The sequence below is a fragment of the Stegodyphus dumicola genome, chromosome 9, assembly GCF_044657685.1.
Source record: "Stegodyphus dumicola isolate Sdum_Otavi_A_Nest chromosome 9, ASM4465768v1".
NCBI classification, from domain to species: Eukaryota; Metazoa; Arthropoda; class Arachnida; order Araneae; family Eresidae; genus Stegodyphus; species Stegodyphus dumicola.
The window spans coordinates 159,100,754-159,120,741 of NC_140776.1; the positions used below are offsets into that span (position 1 = coordinate 159,100,754).

The 19,988-nt window shown below is 32.8% G+C and overlaps 1 long non-coding RNA gene across 3 annotated transcripts in view; it reads left to right on the top strand.

The window, feature by feature from the left end:
* Window positions 1-19,988, top strand: part of LOC146995522 (uncharacterized) — a 465,923-nt gene that overhangs the window by 237,909 nt on the left and 208,026 nt on the right. For all 3 annotated transcript variants that reach the window (XR_015043123.1, XR_015043122.1, XR_015043124.1), the window contains exon 2: window positions 18,082-18,271. This is a non-coding gene — a long non-coding RNA (uncharacterized LOC146995522). The remainder of the gene's footprint in view (window positions 1-18,081; window positions 18,272-19,988) is intronic.

A 19,988-nucleotide genomic window follows, 5' to 3' on the forward strand; every position in this document is an offset into this window, starting at 1 on the left:
ACCATTTGGTAAATAATATTTTGGCATCGTCTTTCTTTTAAAAATAACCCTAGGCTTTAATTTAGAACCGTCCGCGAAGCAGGAAGGCACTAAGATGAGGTAAAATGTTCCGTTACCTGTTGTCTTTCTTTTTTATCCTTTCACATTTTTTGTTTATTTCCTATCATATCAAACATTACTAGAGTTTCACTCTTATGTTTAATATGTGACAGCAATTTTTTGTCAATTAGTGTATCAATAACATACTTCTGGAAACTTATCAGTTTGTAGCCTAAATCTTTCGGAAGCCTTTAAAAAAATCTTTTTTGTAATTTGTAATCGAAATATGGAAAAAATTGGTATGCTATTTCAGAAAAAGGTCCGATTTTGTGCCAAAATACCTATGTTAGAACAATGCTATATATAAATCTAATATATATTCTAAGTAGCTCTTTCGAGACATGAAAAACGTAATTTGAATTTTATGAATCGGCCCAGTAGAACGGGCGATATAGAACTGCCCCTCCTTTTTTTGCGCAGTTTACATTTACGTTCTAATAAATAAACAATTGTAATCTTGTTTCACAAAACCATGAAATGAATAGCTATGGATTGTATACGTACCCGTTCAAGCAATACTTAAACCTGTTAATATGCGATGTTTAGTTAGGCAGATAGCCCTATTGTGCTTTGCCATAAATAAATAAACCAAACCAAACCAACCGATGTTTAGTTTGCAGTTTTAGGTTTTTACGACTTCGATAGCAACTGATGTCAAAAGTACAGCAAAGTCTTTACTAGGCACTGCATAAGCTATGAAAAGAGGTACATGATATATAGATTTACGTATTCAGTGTAATAAGAAAAAAAAACGTCAGAAAGACATTTTACTTTTATTACGCTGATTATGTAAATGTCTACAAGAACTATTAATTAATTATACGATAACTTAAATCAAATTAATCAATTATTAAAAACAAAACAAAGTGAGTAAAACATTAATACTTTTAAATTAGCTTTTATAAAGTTAATAATTTTAATAAATAATACTATTGTATAACAGATGGCGTGAGTCATTCTTCAAACGGAGAATTTGTTCTGGGTCACGTGATGCGAGATTTACCAAATGATAAACATTCTTTTCCTTCTCACAGGTCTCCATGTGACAACAAAAATCTCTCAATTTTTTTTTTTTTTTTTTTTTTTTTGTGTGTATTACTTCATTAATAAATTGGTGTTCATCATACTTCATTGTCTAAATTATTAGCCCTGAGATGTTTTAGTTATACTTAAAAGAAAAAATATGTTATAATTGCCAATTTTTATAAACAATAGTATTACTCTTAATAACTCTAAACTCTTTTAAAAATTAAAATTAATTAAAATAGTTAAAATAAAAATTATTCTAAATATAACTGTTATTATAAACACCAAACGAAAAATTTTTGAACTATTTATTGTGTTCTGTTCGCAGATATTTCATGTGGTACGTTTTGACGTACGTACGGCTTTTCTTTATTAAATAAGTACATGAATCTCCATATGGCACTAATTAAACTTTGAAATAATACCATAGATTTTTTTCTAACATTTGGCTTTGTCATTTTGAATAGCCCGTATTAAAAATAAGATTTTATACTCTATTTTTATTTCTAAGAAATTAAATCGAATATACATATTGTAGAAACTTAAGCGAAACATACTTCTTGCATAAAACTGAAATCTCTACATCTACATCAGATTGAAGAACCTTTTATATTTTATATTTTTTATATTTGGAAACTGTAATGGAAATGTCTTCCAACGTAACAATAACATGAGGCAAAATCTGGAACTAATTTGTAGACGTTTCTAATGGGGATAAATTTTCCATCATGTGCCTTTCTTTAATATTGATATTGGGTTTAAAAATAAAAATTCTGGTCATTGTTACATCTTCATGAAGAAATTTGACATAAATAACATCACTAAAGTAAAAAAAAATGGCAGCAGCTTGAGAAAATATGTTTAATTTTTTTAATAATTCTTTAAACTACAAGAGTTAACTTTATTCCTAGCAAAATTTCTGCGTTATTAAATAAAATATACTGTATTTTATTTCAAGGAGGTTTAGATAGTACTTAAAATATTATAAGTGTTTTATTTGCAATCTTAGATTATTTTAATATCATTGAACAGTTCCCTATGTGATATTTTTCTATTTACTATTTGTGATGTTTTTACCTGGAAAAACAGATGTTTTATGCTCAGGATTTTACGATGGCTTATTGAAATTTACATGTCTCAGAACTTCTAAAAATTTTATAAACATTAAGCAGGCCAAAAGGTTAACCTATCCCTTATGAATATGAAAAATTTTAACAAAGATTTTGCTTTATTGAAATATGAATGTAAGCTAATTTTTATTTTCAAATGATAATATTTTCAAGTAAAATACAGATCTAATTTCAAACAAAAAAGTGAAAATGATTTAATCTAGTGGGATTTGCATTTACCACTATGATTCTGAAGGAAAGAGTTCTATATTTATTATAATAAAACCTGAAACGGGAGAAAAATATTTCTTCCCTGCATTCAGACAAAATATACATGCACATATGAAAGCAGCAAAATGAATTAAATGAGCATAACCCCTTCGTCATATGCATTTGTAACGAAACTACCTGGATTCCCTACTTTGAAGTAAATTAATGTGAATATTTGTTTTTGTATTATGTATATACAGGGTGGGCATAAAAAAACTCTCCCGATATGGGAAACCTAACGGTCTATCTGCATAACCAATCGAAATGAAATTATTGCTATTTGAATGTATTCGCTTGAGATTCTGTTGATTTAGAACAATAAAGCTCTTATAGTTACAGTGAAAAAATTCCGAAATTTTCGAATGGCAGCACCCACTCTTTTCCAGCGCAAATATATCAGCTCATTTAAAAAAAAAAAGCATAAATGGCGTTGCAACCATGCACGTGTGACGAAAATTACCCGCATAAAACATTTGCAAAGAAGTACGTTCTAAAGGACTTTTGACAGCATGAGAAAGGAGATGGGAAAACACTTTTATTCAAATTACAAGTTTTCAACATATACAACGTTTGATGATATAGTCAATTCCTGTATCACTGCAGTTTCCAGGCCAAAGTAATTCCCCGATCTCACTCCAATGGATTTCTGGTTTTAATGTTACCTGAAATCTAAGGTATACACATAAAATCCATGAGATTTTCAAAACTGGAAGGTATTAAAAACGAGAAGTTATATAGGTTCCTCCCGTGATGCTACGTTAATTATTGCTGTCAGCAATCTACGGCATGCAACACGTCATCACCTGCGTAGGTGGGCATGTTGAAAACTTGTAATTACAATAAAAGGTCAGTAGACCTTTACAATGCTCATTTTTGCAAATGTTTGTGCAGGCAAGTTTCAACCATATGTGTGTTATTATAATGGCATTTATGGTTTCCATCGCGCTCATCAATGTTTACAAGGAAAACGCAGGCGTTACCTTTTTTTTTTTTTTTTTTTTTTTTTTTTTTTTTAATTTTGAAATATTTTTACTGCACCTTGACCAAATGCTTTCAAATAACAATATTTGTAATTTCATTTCGATTGGTGGAGCGGATGATTCCACAGATGTTCATACATTGCTGAAGTTTTTTAAGACTACCCTGTATATTTGTTTATATATTTTATTTATATTGAAATAGACAATACTTGTTTTGCAAGTAATCACTGTAGGCTTATAAGAAGCTTCAGTAAACAAATGCACTCATCGCCTGCCAAAATCTATTTGAATTAATGGAATTATTTGACTTTGAATTTTAACTTTTGGAAAAAGGAATCAAGTTTTATTTTATTATTATTTTTTTTTATTAAATGTCCAGATTTTGTTTCAGTAAAAAGGATTTTATAAAGTATAGTTACGAAATATGCTCCTAAAATCCTTATCCTCTCTGTAAGATAGCTATGGAATATAGCTATTGATTAGCCTTAGTTCTGTAGAAATATTTTGGATTTTATTAGAACTTAAGAAAGAGAAGAATGTTTCGTATTTGTAAAATTATTTTTAATGTTTAAAGTCCAAGTAAAGTTCGCCTAAAGGAGTTTTCTGTTTACGGGACTAACTCCAGATTGTGAGCTTTCTGCACATGACAATGGAAAAATATTGTCTTTTTGTTCTGTCACCGATGATCGACATTGCAGCGCGTTTCTTAAAGTAGCTGTCCATTTTACATAGACTCTTTTCTGAAGCTTAGCGCCTCAAGTTACCGGAGCTTCTTTAATATTTATCTATGCATCAGTTTGTGTTTCGCCTTACTCTGCCATTTTCTTGGGATTTAAAAACGACTGTAAGTTTTTGAATTTGACATATCTGAATTTAACTCCGCTTATACTATTTTTGCATGATTAACCCTTTGCGGCACAGTGTGACCGGTCTGGACACACCTAAAAATTTTCTTCTGTACGCACCATGAAAAAGGATTTATAGGTTATAGGTTACTCTGAACCTTCTTTATTTATAGTAGATGGCAGCTCAACACAAACCAGTCCATATATTTTAGCCATGCTTAGTTTTTTAAGACCCTCATTTTCCAAAGAAATCTTCCAGATTTTTTTAGGGTATAAATTCGAAAATTCTCGATTTTTAATGTCATTTACAACTTGTCTTTAAGAATTGGTTAATAAATAGATTAAAGTAATTCGTTATTGATTTTTTGCGCTTAAATGCCATTCAGTTATATTCTTTTATAAAATATTTCTATATTCTATAAATATTTTTCATTTTTAATTAATGCAGATAAGTAAACCGATTGGGAATTTCCAGTGTTTTCTAGTGTAAAAATTCTGCAAGATTCCGTTAACAAGATCTCTTGATTGAAACAAAAAACATTTAATACTTTTCACTAAAATATGCAAAGATAAGCTCATCACCTAATCTATTAACATAAGAAATCTTTATCTGAAAGTAAACTTTATTTTTGATTAAATATAAATGCAAACCCTGCTCTCTTCAATTTGTTTACGACCCCTGAATACGATCTCCGATTTTACTATCGAAATAATCGAATTGTCAACTGTTGCATACGGGAATCAGTCTTTTTTATATTTTATATTTTATAATGTGCGTAGCATTTTCCTAAACTTGAAATAGGAAACGAAAAAACATATAAAAAAGTTAGATAACTTAATTTTTGCAAACGTGATTTCCTTAAATTTAAAATTGCAAAAATACCAATATTTGCGTCAAATAAAATATTTATTCGGTTGGAAATTTGTATGTCTACAACCAAAAGTTGGGAAACAAATTCCTAGTAAACACTTTTGTGAATATGGTGCATATGTACGTTATTATTTATCACAAAATCTTTTAAACTTTTAGCTTTTATGTAAATAGTAGAATGCTATAATTTATATTCAAGAAATAATGTAGCCACATTCTACACCCAATTTAAAATTTTCTTCAGTATTTATTTTTTGAATTCAGCTATCAACAAAATGTATAATTAATCCAGAGCTTGAAAGAGAAATTCTTAAATTTAGAGTGTTTCTGGAAACGACAACACAATGCAGTATAAACAAAATAAGTATTCTATTGAAAAAATAATTGAAAAAAGAAAGAATACGTTTCTTAATTATAGTGCAAATAAAAAATAGATAACATTTACATAATTTTTTAGATAATTACATTATTATATTATAATTTACATAATTATATTAATAATATATTACATAATTTTTAGGATCTACATTGCTTGCATTTAGATATTACGGAAACAAAAATTAATTTCCTTAATATATTTGCTGGAAATGAAAAAGCGTTTTTTGCTTTCAGGCAAAGAAACGTAATCTGGCTACGCTGCACAAATATTTATTTGCCTTCTTTTCTTTAATGAATATGAATCTAGTGTTTCTATTCTGCTTTACATTTTAGAGAAAATACGGTTTTGCTTACAAATTCTTTTATTCAAACAATGTATTATTTTAATTTTGTTAACAGAATTCGAATTCGAATTTTGATCCTTAAAACCTTTCTTAAGAATCGAAACCATGATCACAAGCAGAGGTAAGTTAAATCATAATATATTTAGGCAGTTACTCACATTTCATCTTTTTGCAAAGCTCGTTCAAATCATTAAATACGTTAGTTTAATTATACGACATATTTTCAGTTTTACCTGTTTCAAGCAAACACCTTAGTGGAGTCAATTAATTTTTATACTGTAACTATATTTTGCGTGTAAAACCTAAAATGGATTAAACAGAAGAGAAACTGCGTTTATTCTTAGAAAGCATATGCTGTCTTCACAAGTGACTTAAATGATGAGAAGCACTACGATAAACAATTTAAAGGTTTTTACTGTTCTTGCAAATAAAGCAGTATAAACTATTAATTACCCGCATATGTGCCGGCGGGCCAGTAAAATTAAATGCTTGCGTTATATACTAAGAACAAATACTAGAATATTAATAATTATTGGCCGATTTCTTATGTACTGTTTCTTACTTTAAGTGCATTCAAGAGACACATGTAGATAACCGCATTCCAATATGTGTATAAAGGAGTATGTAGTTATGGCAAAATTCTGTAAGCCAGTATTAACGTTCACATTGTATGATTCTTATTGTAATCTTTGCTCCTTCCTGTTTAGGGCTAACGCCTTAATTGTATGCGCGAAGTATGTCCTTTCAGAACATTATATATATATATATATATATAATGTTTTACTTGGATATGCAGGTATGTTTCAATTTACCTAAGCGCATCAACATGTCTCCTAACGAACGAATTAGTATAATTCAGTGAATCAATGTCTACTGCGTATTTATATAAAATATCTCTAAACTTCCGATGCGGCGCTTTTGGAGAATTGTGAATTGCTTGTTCTAGACAGTTGTGGTCTCCGGACAATAGGCCAAATAGTCTGTGGTAAGTCTGGGGTGTCCAGACCCGCTGTCATCTGACCTGTAAATATCATAAACCGAAAGTACTAAAACATTATTTCAAAGTTCCGGTATATGAACATTTATGATAATGTTTTTCATAATTTCTTATATTATTGGCAGTTCCCCAATTGCTTCAAAAGCACAGTACAATTTGTATATGTTGGACAACTCTGAAGAAGAAAACCGAAAATACTCTAAAAGCAATAAGCACTAGAAAGCATTTAGCTAAGGAAATTTATATGAGGCCAAATGTGCATAATACAGCCAAGTGCAATGTAAATAACGTAAACACTTTTCGGGCAATAAAGTTCTAGCACATCGAAGTAACCATGCCGATACTGCAAAACTATGCAAATGGCTGATACCGCCAAACCGTGCAAATGGCTGGTATGGAAAAAGTGTCTAAACATATTTCTGTGGCACATAGTCATACACCTTCCATCACGACTGATAAAATCTACGTTAAGGTTCGGTTTTGTAATTCGGTCTAAAATTTCTAGTTTGATAATCGGCTGTGTATAAAGTTCTGAAAATAAGTTGACTCAACATAATATGTAAAAGTTGACTCAACATAATATGTAAAACAAGAAAACTGTACAACATTAAGTAACAAGAATGTACATGGATATAATATAGATTCTTGTTACTTAATGTTGCAAAATTTTCCTCTTTCATATGTAATGTTTAAACATTTGCACTGATTCATCCGTACTTGTAGCCACACCTTGGCTTTATTAAATTTGTGTGCCCAACTTTATACCATATCACAATAATGGTTGTTTTTTTAATATCACTTACTTTGTTTTGTCAAGTTTCGGAGAACATTGCATTAAGCTCAATTTTTTGTAGTTATTATTATTCTTATTATATTTCCAGATAAGTATCTGATCTCACGACAGTCGGAAAGAAAGACAGTCGGATTCTCTGCTCAATGCTGCTACAACATTTTGCTGTTGATTATTGCCACCGCATATCGCAATCTTCGAAATTTAAATGGTATTGTTTTACTATTACCACCAAGGCTTGGTCTATATTTAGATATGAGTTAGGGTGTTTAAGTTATTTACATGAATAATCTTCCCAAAAATACAAACTCCTTGTGGAACGATTCTGTGAGATATTTCATTCAATTCAGTAGCAACCGCAGATTTAATTTTCGTGTAGTTAGTGTCCATTAACTCCAGTTTCATCATGGAACTAAATATAAATTTATTAAATTCTAAGATTCATATGGTTGAAATAAGGATTGCTTGTAACAAAAATAATGCAAATATTCATTTCTGGCTTGGCACCGCATCGCAGCGTGCATTATGCAGACATTAAAATAGAGTATTTATACAGACTTTAAAATAAGGTAATGATGTTGCACTTTTAGTTCTACTTGCTGACAGAGCTACCGTGGTGTCGGCTGCTAAACGATTAAAGCATTCTTTATTCCTGTTACCTTTATTTCCATCGTCAGGTGGGCGATGCTTATTGTGAAGGCGAAACGCCATCAATCTTGAATAAACAAATAGTTTCTTACTCACGAGGCGTTTATTTGGAGTCAGATAACATGAAAATAATCATTACATAGCTCAGTATCCTCTCGCCAATATTAATAACCGTAAATGGCAAGAAACGCTTTTGATCGGGAGAATGTTTATCAAGACTGACCGGATAACCTAAAAATAAACCGGATATTCTGAAAAATATGAATCTTTTAGCCAATGACTATAGTAAGAAACAGAATCTGGACTGGTCCATTATCGAACAAACTTCGTATATCAAGCATAGAAGATCAATACACTGCATATCGTTTTTTTTTTTTTTTTTTGTTTTTGTTTTTTTTTCAAACAAATTGCCTCCGATGAAAACGAATTTTACCGCAATAGACTCAGTGATCGTATAGTTTTATAAGACATGCAGTGAAAAGGTTTTCCTTTCCAGACTTTTCAAGACCAAAGATTGAATCGGGGAACAGAAACAGAAGATTTCACTCCTCTAGGCACTGCTCTAGCTGCGTTTTAACCCAATGATTCATCTCTGTCCGCAGAAAAGAAGATAAAGGATCAAATCCTAACCAAGAGAAAAAGATTTCTTTTTCTTCATGCAAGTCGTTATTGAAGAAGAAGAAATAGGTGATTTTAGAAGGAATAAGATCTCTGAAAATGACAAACAGATTACCTTAAAAACTTAGATGATAATCGCATTCTCACCGTCTTTCTAGACACCAATCAGACTGCCTCGTCACCCCTACTTCCACTTGGGTTAATAAAAATCAAAATTGTCCTCAGAAGCGTATCTCAGTTCGCTTCCACTGAGGTCGTTTCTAAGGCTATTCTAGAACTCAACTTCACAGTTGCACTTGTCGATCTATAAGGTATTTCTTCCACCTTCTTGGCATGTCCTCGTAGTGTGGTGGTTCGCAGGCTGGGTGCGTATTCCAGAGGTCCGCGGGTCAATTCCAGGCGAAGGAGTTGGTCATTTTTCATCTTGTCTGCTTCCAAAAATATCCTAATGTCTCTACAGTGGCGCCCGAACTAAAAAGGTTGTGGATGATGATTCTCCTCACCCAGGATTTGGTGATTGGGTCCCCTAAAGTCCCACAGTCGCCCTTTAAAAAGGGAAGTATATAACGTATTTATCCCACCTCCTTGGCATACCTTCGTGGTGTGGTGGTCTGCACGCTGGACGCGTATTCCAGAGGTCCGCGGTTCGATTCCCGGCGTTGATAATTTTTCATCTTGCCTGCTTCCAAAAATACCTAATATCTCTACAAATCAAGTGACTTGTATAACTTGAAGTTATTCAGTTGATATTAAGAACGGAAACTATCAAGTTTTCATTAAGTATTCTTGCCATTAAGTATTGTATTTCACAGAAACTATCAAGTTGCCATTCAGTTTTGTTGCCTTTGGCAGGACTGAAAAATCCAGGCAGGTATTTAATTTGAGGTACCAACTTCGACTAAACATTAAAACTGAAATTCGTAAGTGGAGACTTGGTTTCAAATGTCATCATGCGCAGAGCTCTTACTGACCTTCCTAACCCACCTTCCTGCATCAAGTGTACCGAGGATAACGAGTCCAGAATTTATTCAAAAGGTATAGGTTCTGATCGTATTGTGCCTGCTGGGTACAAAAGCTTATCGTAATTAGAAAGCGGGTAAAATATATCCTAGTAATGTAAAGTAATACGAGGTATTATAAAGCAATTCCATGTGAATTGCAAAGTTTTATTACTGAAGTTAAACGTTTTAATTTTATAAACTGATTTTTAATGTAAAAACGCGAAACAATACATTAAAAACGTTTTAGTAATTGGTAGTATAAACCTGTAAAAATGGTTACGAAAATAAAAGTCTAGTAAGGACATTCTATGCATACGGTGCATATACATAAAATATGTAATAATACAACCAATGGAAAGTTACAAGTATGTTACTAGATATACGAAATGCATTCAAGAAGTAATTTTAAATATCATTAAATATCATGCAGAATCAAAAATGTTAAGATGTGAGTAATATGCGTTTAGTACAGCAAATGTATCACGAATTAAATTCGTTTTTTTTTAGGAAATTATTCTAGAATTACAAGACAGATACTCGAGAACCCGGACGCCTGGCTTACGCTAGTGAGACGCTAGGACGCCTGGCTTCCTTCTGACCGTAAGGGCCTTAGTAATCGGGGAAATGGATATACTGCGATTTATATTGAACGCCTCATGTGTGGCTCCAGAATATATCCATCTTAGGATGTTATCCTAGAAAGTAGGAATGTAAGGACGATAAATGTCTAGCATTGGTGGATATCAGATGCCACTAATATTTTAATCTCTATTCCTATCTGTTAAACATTAGAAAAATTACTGGCATTTTTGGCAACTTCCGACTTGTTTATTTTCAGAAATATGTTTGCATATCCAACGGCAATATGTACAGGGTGATCAAAAAGTCAGTATAAATTTGAAAACTTAATAAATCACGGAATAATGTAGATAGAGGGGTAAAAATTGACACACATACTTAGAATAACATGGGGTTTTATTAGAAAAGCAATAATTAGAAAAGCAATAATCTGATCAGAAAAGCAATAATTAGCATAACAAATTAAGACAAAGCAAAGATGATGTTCTTTACAGGAAATGCTCAATATGTTCACCATCATTCCTCAACAATAGCTGTAGTCGAGGAATAATGTTGTGAACAGCACTGTAAAGCATGTCCGGAGTTATGGTGAGGCATTGGCGTCGGATGTTGTCTTTCAGCATCCCTAGAGATGTCGGTCGATCACGATACACTTGCGACTTCAGGTAACCCCAAAGCCAATAATCGCACGGACTGAGGTCTTGGGACCTAGGAGGCCAAGCATGACGAAAGTGGCTGCTGAGCACACGATCATCACCAAACGACGCGGGCAAGAGATCTTTCACGCGTCTAGCAATATGGGGTGGAGCGCCATCCTGCATAAAAATCGTACGTTCCAGCAGGTGTTTATCAGCCAGGCTGGGGACGATGCGATTCTGTAACATATCGGCGTACCTCTCACCCGTCACGGTAGCAGTTACAAAACCAGAATCACGCATTTCCTCGAAGAAAAAAGGCCCGATACCAGTATTTTGTTTTGGTTCTAATAAAACCCCATGTCATTCTAAGTATGTATGTCAATTTTTACCTCTCTATCTACATTATTCAGTGATTTATTAAGTTTTCAAATTTATACTGACTTTTTGATCACCCGGTATATAGTCAACGAGAAACTTAAGTATAATTTTACCTTAAATGTTTACAGATCATCTGTCTTCTTGGCGGACATCATTGGGTACTTTGTTCGTATACGTTCTTGAAAAGCTTTCTGACCTACCATACATTTTATTCACGTATATTTAATATTAACTCAAATTGTTATTTTCAGACTAACACGTATTCTTTTGATGGAACTAAGTTTGATCGAATGAATATGACTTAGTCTGGTAAAGTTGCTTTTCCCATAGCTAAGATTAAATCAAATCTGAAGTGCAGTAAACTGATAATTCTCTCGGTATGACAGATCGGTATAACTTACTAGGTATGACAGATCTTAATATTCATTATAAGTGTGAGAGACTTAATGAAACCCACAACTATTTCGTTTGCCCAGTCATTTTCTTCACATGCAGGTAAGATGATTACAGTTTCTCCCGGACGACGATGTGCGAATCAAAACGGTGTTACTATATCATTTAATGCAATAAGATAGCTCGGAATTATATTACGTCACTAGTACTACATTTATGGAAAAAATGTCAAGTAAAGTACCTAAAATAATTATATATTTCTTAATTCAAAGAGGCTTTGTCCCAGACGGACTATTTTCGTTTTGCGATTTTGTGTCGAATCACTCTGAATGTCCGTTTCACTTTTTAAACTGTTGCCACCAAATATTATCGCCGTGTATTATATCTAAACTAAATAATGAAGAATCTGCATAAATGTATATGTGTTTCTCGTATTGTAATAAAACAACGGTACTTAGAGCCATCGAATTTTGAATGACGTAATCCTACACCGAATATGGGCATCTGGAAGTCCAAATTTGAAATTTGAAATTTATTTTATTATCGATTTCATATTTTGTAAAACTTTAATGAATTTTTGATTAACAAATTCAAGGATTTCAAAGCAAGCAATGGCAACGTTGTACAGGAAAAAGCATTTTTATCTCCAGCGCGTGAGACTGTGTATTCGAAATTCTAAAGATATGCCAAATTTAAAAATTATTTTGCGATACTGCTCTTGAACTGAATTTTATAGTTCAAGTGGGAAGAACACGACATTTAATAAATAAAGGTAGCATACAAAATCTTCAAAAACGTCCTTTTGGACAAAATTTAAAATCTGAAACCTTTCAGATTTTTTTTACGATTATATTATTTTTTAAGTTTAGATATAATATCTATTTATCGACTTTTTTGCACCACATTTTTAAAATTTAATAAATTTCTCAATAAGGTAATACTTTTAATAATTAATTTTAAGTTACTTTATCCTTTCCTCTCCTCTTTCACTCAACGTTCTTCCGATATTGACAAATTTAGTTCCCGTGTGAGAGCTTTCGGTATGTTAACATCAAAGGTGTAGTCAGAACGGGAGGCGGAGTAGGAGATCCGTTTTCGCAGGCGGCATATTTAGCGTGATTTTATAGTGAATACTCATGTGGATCATCAAGTGACGTAAAGATAAAAAGAATATGAATTGTATATTGAATTAATTTGAGAGATAAAGGTGTTTACTCTATGTAAAGTATTCAAAGAAACCCCCAAGTGATATCAACAGCTACATACCCTTGTCGAAAACTTTTAAATAAAAATTAGAATAGCATTTAAATTATAATCATGGTGACATTAATAAAGACTAATTCCTCTAAAGAGAGAAGTATTTGAATCGTTGTATTTCCGTTAATTGCTAGGGAAAAGGAACAGGAACATGGAAAGCTGGAACTATTGAATTTGTGAAGTTTATTATGAAATACAATTTCCAGAACAATGTTCCATATACTTTCATACTAGTATGAATATTCCTAACAATTTTTGTAAGCACTGCTAGTTATGAGAAGAGTTTTCTAAGTAAAGTTCGTTTATAAAATATTTTAAAGCTATAAATGTTCATTTGGCATTTAAGAAGTAATTATTTTGCATTTAAATAGCCTATAAATGTTTATTTTGCATTTAAGAAATTTTTCTATACTGTCTTCATTACGACAGCTACAGCAAGCAAGTAATCTACAGCAAGCAGCTACAGCAAGCAAGTAATCCATGGTTTTGTGAACAAAAAAACAAGCAAATTTATAATATAACTTTAAAATATTAGAGTTAAACATTTTCTTCAAAAATAAATATAGATTTTGAATTTATTTTTTATTCTTTAATTTTTTTAGAAATAAAACTAAAATGGCATTAAAATGAACTTTACAGCTTTTTTAAAGTTAATATTTTATGTTGGAAGAAAAAGGAATACTCTAAAATATGCAAAGTAAATTTTACTTTATACTTTCAAACACAGGAACCTAGGGAAAATGAAACAAAAAGGAAGTTTAAAATGAAAATTTTTGTAACTCAATGTAAATCTTTGGCTTATATAAAATTTCATTTAGATAGATGATTTCCTTCAGATAAAATAGGGGGTGATGAATTTCCAAACATTGTTTCTCTCTTTTATTTTTAACTCTTTTCCTGACAGCAGTGATAAGAAACTCTTTAAAACTGGAACAACCTCTAAATCAAAAATAATGGTCTTTCTGCTCAAGTAAACACAACACAACAGACCTGAGAAAAAAAACGTTTTTGGAGGTAGCATGTATAATAAACTAGCTTTTGTCTAGCAATCAGGCGCAAATTTCTATCGCAGTTCCTTCTCAGAGGAGTATACATGAATAACGTCTTGACAAACAAGGGAAATAACTGCTGTCATATATTACATTAAAATCGTTTATGCATATCAGATAGCACTTGTGCATTTCAAAACAATTCTACTTCTAGAAGAATACTTTTTTAAGGCATAAATTAGTAAATATTGTACATGTTGATAACATGTTAGAAAACACTAACAAAATTGCCAAAATACTTTGCCGGAGTAGAGTGATGCATAGTTTCACATAACGAGTGCCTTCGATAATTTTGTAGAATGAAATGAAACTTTATGATCGATTGTACTAGACAGGTATCAGATGACTAGCCACTGTCGCTAGATAAATAACTTCAGAAGTTCCGTCGAAACGGAAATAGGTTTATGCAGATATCATAAGGAATGATACAAAGATACAGTCCAATATAAAATGTTTGGCGAAATAAAACCGCTGACAGCAATTAACGTTACTAAGCTTATTTGTAATATAGTACTATACAGTTCACTCTACTGAAGTGTAACTGTATACATCACTAGACACTCTATAAAATCAACCCTACAAGATTAAATGCATCCAAATTTATACATGGTTTGCTCACTGAATCCTGCTGCCCAGACGGGAAAATGGTTAGTGTCTCTGACTGCCGTACCAAAGGGCCTGGATTCGAATACCGGAGATGCCATGGATGTAAATTATGTACATTATCTTTCCATTCATAGGAGGCTACGGGGTCCCAACTGCTAGGAGCCTTCATAGTAAAGTGACCACCGCCTCCGGCTTTAATAGGGTTAAACGACTACAACATCTAGAGTCCGCCACTGAGGAAAAAAGCTTTTTGAATCCTTTAGTCATGAATAGTCCGGGATATGTATTAACAAATACTGCAGTATTACTTAGTATGCAATATTATCAGCAACAGCCATAAAGATACTTCCTCTGTATGTGTCTAATTATTCCATGCTCAAAGAAACTTTAGGATAAGCATTAAGTTTAGACTAGATTAGTTTTGCTATGAAGCAAAGAAAGTTTCTAGAAGATTATTATGCTTATAAGTTCTTGGAAGTGACGCAAGAGGTCCGTTCTTGGACAATTTTATCATTTCTCACTTGTGCAAACAATTCTAATGAAGAAAGGCAGCTATTGAGAGATGCTACATTCCGTTACTAGCTAAACTCAATCGCCAGCGAGTCCATGGACTTTCCAAGCAATGACTGAGTTAGAGAACGGTAGATACTTGTCATCATTTCATGACACGAATGGGAATTACTAAATGATTGTTATTTGGTTTGGTATGTTTTATTGAAATTACAGCAAAGCGTACTAGTGTTATCTACCTGAGGAGAGGGATATATTCGTGAAGGACGTTCTAAGGTAAGCTGGTATGCATGATGAAAAACCGCGAAAATTCCCATGCAGTCAGAGCGCCTGCTCGCCTGGACTCGTACCCACATTTTTTTTAATTAGGTTATTCGAATATCACAAAGCCACGAGGTCTATCTGTGTAAGAGGGGGGATGCCTTGGTGGAGGACTTTCTAACAGAAACTGGCTCGTATTCGCGTAACACATGGGAAAAACCATGAAAACCGAACCCAGGTCGGAACTACCAGTATTCACCGATTTTACCACTCGGACGCTGGTGAACAAATGTTTATTGTTGCAAACTACCTTTGATTGTATAATCTGTAATACAATCCTACTAATGCCCTTGTAAGGCCATGTACTTCCCTTTGACAACCTCAATAATCTCCTGGTGCAGCCTCGTGTGGCTCCAGGGAGCTTTTGCTGTAGTTAGAGCAGGGCGTGGAACACATGCCTGTTTACCTCTGTTAGACACCAGGCGTTTCACTCCTCCGTAACCTACCTACCTACCTTCCGGTGGGACTCTAACAAAGGCTGTAGTAGTCTGATAACGTTTTGCTCTATAATCAGATATCAGGCCTGTAGCAGTTGGATGTAACAAGATACACGCAAACAGCACATTCGAATCGTTCAGTTGAATAACTTGTTGTTAGTTACAACGGGGGTAAATGCATTGGGTAGATTTTCTTCAGGTTATCGTAGAGACCTTCACTTTCTCTCAAGCCATGCTACAATGGCAAAATTTCTTTGAAGAGAATGGGAAATTTCCTGAGAATCTCTGTACGGATTTCTGTTTAGATTTTTGGTTTTATATATTGCATATTTGTACAGAGCGGGACTGGAGAAAAGTACCTTGAGAGAGAAAAAATTACTCCTATTGCTTCGGCAGCTTGCTTTCCATATTTCAGGTATATAATCGCACAAACACTTTACAATTGCACGCCAGATTATCGAGCTAATCAAAATCAATGCAAGAGACTACTTTTATGTACACCACTCATTAAATGCCGGTGTACCTATCTGCTAATATAAATTTTCAGATTAAAAATATAGTAAATTAGTAAAATAGATATGCACATATGTTCTCTTAATTGTAATTTTCGTATTTGATTTGATTTGCTTGATTTAGATAAAACACATAATAGCGATCTGCTTCAATTCGATCCAGTTTTGATTCAGAGTTCTCTGATGGATATAGTGAGGGTTTCGTCTTCTACTTCTCTACCATATACTTCACAAAAGGACTTCCCGCTCGATAGATTCAAAGTGCCATCATGCGATGAAACTACACATGAAACCGCCATGCATTTGTAAGGTTCAATTCATTTAACGCTGCGCCTGCGTTTTCCCTCATACCATCCAGGGATAATATTTATCCTTTCCTCCCAAAAGTATATTTCCTGAAATTTCCGTATTTTATCGGACATATAGCTACAGTAAGGACAAGGATAAGGAACGGGGGACGTGGGCACTATGCCTCTACCATATGGTATATTAGTATAATTAGTATTAACGGTTAATTAGTATAGCACCACGTCCACATCTATATGTGTATCTATGCATTTGTCTGTCTGTCTATCTATGGTCCACGACCTGCCGAGCGGTAAAGTCACTGAACACTGGTAGTTCGGTCCGATGCTCGAATCCCGCGAACGGGCTGGCTGCGTGGGTGTTTTCGTGTATACGAGCCAGTTTCTCTTAGAAAGTCCTCCACTAAGGCATCCCTCCTCTTAGGCAGATAGCCCTCGAGGCTTTGCCATCATTAAACAACATAACCTAACCATATGTCTGTTTATACGTATACAGGAGACAAAAATAAAATGCAGCTGATTTTTTAAAGGCTGCAATAAAACAAAGTAGTTGAAATAGATTTGAGTTTGCTGATGTAAGCAAGAGCTATAAATAATGAGAATTTTTCTTACCCCGAACCAGCTGTAAAGTAATCAAACTTATAAACATAATAATTTCTTTAGTTATTAAACATAATAATTGCTATCTTTTTTATCTTTTATTTGCAAAATTTATAAATTGTCCACTGGCTACAGGCGAGGCAAACTCACATTATTAAATATTTCTTTTATGCTTACAAGAACAAATTTATATCTTTCTCTACGTATAATAATAATTTTAACAAATATATAATTTCAACAAAGTTCCAGTTGCAAAATTAGTAGGCTTTAAATTTCAAAATTTGGTCTGCATGATAAGCATGCGTGTAAATACTTTTTCTTCATTTTAAAAATTCTATTTCAATTTTTTATGGACATGCTTCCATACATATATATTTTCCTATAAAGTGTAACTAAAACACTTATTGTGACGAAATTCAATCCGTAAATTTTTGTTATTTCATTAATGATTTTAATGTATTTGTTCTCGATGATGAGAAATTGGCCTTAATTTTGTTTAATTACTACGTTTCTTCCGTAGCAGAAAATATGGAAAAACAGCAATGCCCTTACCAGGATTCAAAATGCGAATCTCCCGAATGCTTCAAAATTTCACACAACACGCTTCAAATTACTCTATTGAGTTACGTTGTAAGGATGAAGAAAATTATTTACATTCTTCCCTACTTAAACGGCAACTGAGGAGAAGAAAGGCCAGTCGCCAAGTCCAGGTAATGACATTTCATTTCGTGTGTTCACATTCGAAGCAGCTACCGCTTTTTTACAGCATAAAGGAGCTCAAATTTTCCAGTGCTTTAAGTTTGCTTAACATTTCTAAGTATTTCGATTTCATTCTTCTGTTATAAATTTTTAGTCACCCCTTACTGAACAGTGCTATTTAAATAAACACATTCTTCTTTTTTATTGCAAGGAACAGACCATTTTAACGAAATTGTAATACTAGTGGTATTTATCCTACAATCCTCTACTTGATTTTACAGAATAGATCCTTAACAGAAAGTGCATTCATCTATATATATGGTAACTAGTTTCCTATGTATGTGAAAATATATTGTAGATTTTCAAAGTATTTGTTAGTTTCCTATTGGGAATATATGATGGAATATACTCTTGGGTGAAATGTCTGTTTTGAGATCACAATGGTAATAAAATCCGTGTTCCTTAAAACAACTCGGCAAAAAAGCTTCTAGTCTAGAATATGATACGAGAATATTATGTGTAGAAACTATCAATCTTAAGAATTCGCATGAATATAAGCAATAATTCTTTATATGGAACCATTTGATATAGCTGTTACCATTTGATATAGCTGTTACCATTTGATATAGCTGTTACCATTTGATACAGCTGTTATACATACTATAGTAAGCTTGTTTCGTTATAATAACTTGATGCATAATTTCATTTCAACATACTCACATGGTTTTCTTCCACTTACATTATTTCTCATTACGTTATTTATCTTATCGTCCTAGCGCGAATTAAACTTTCAAATTGTTGATAATTCTATAATTGTTGCATGCTGATTAAGTAAAGGCATAAAACCCTCATCGGAACATAAGAAAAACATAATTCAATCACTTTTAAAGCAAAAAAAGCACAATTCATCAGCATATAAACGTAAAAAGAACTCAGGTTACCGAGCCGAGTAACAGAGTGAAAATACGTATATATATATACGTTTATTGCTGTCTTTTGCAACGAAAAATGGAGATATGCAGCTATATGTTGTAGCAGTTCCATATAAAAAATTTGGTTTTAGGAAAACAACCCACAGGAAAAAAGTCCCCAGGAATAATGCTCACAGAATAATGCTCACAGGTATAAATGCTCACAGGAATAATGCTCACAGGAATAATGCTCACAGAATAATGTTCACAGGTATAGTATAAATGCTCACAGGAATAATGCTGACAGAATAATGCTCATAGGTATAAATGCTCACAGGAATAATGCTCACAGAATAATGTTCACAGGTATAAATGCTGACAGGAATAATGCTCACAGGAATAATGCTGACAGAATAATGTTCATAGGTATAAATGCTCACAGGAATAATGCTCACAAGAATAATGCTCACAGAATAATGCTCACAGGTATAAATGCTCACAGGAAAAAAGCCCACACAAAAATATGCCCAAATAGAAAAATACTCACATGAAAAAGTGCTCACTTAGAAATATACTCACACGGAATAAAGCTCATTAAGATATATATGCTCATATGGAAATAAGCCCAATGATATGTAAAATACGTAGAAATATCTTTACATTAATCAATCAATAATTAATCGATTTGAACATAGTACACTTACTTGAATTTTTTAAAGAGAACTTATTTGATCATTTGAAAAATTATTGGACAAATGCTCATATTAACCTTTTCAGGGGCGGTACAAAAAAGAATGAAAACTATAATAAAATTTTG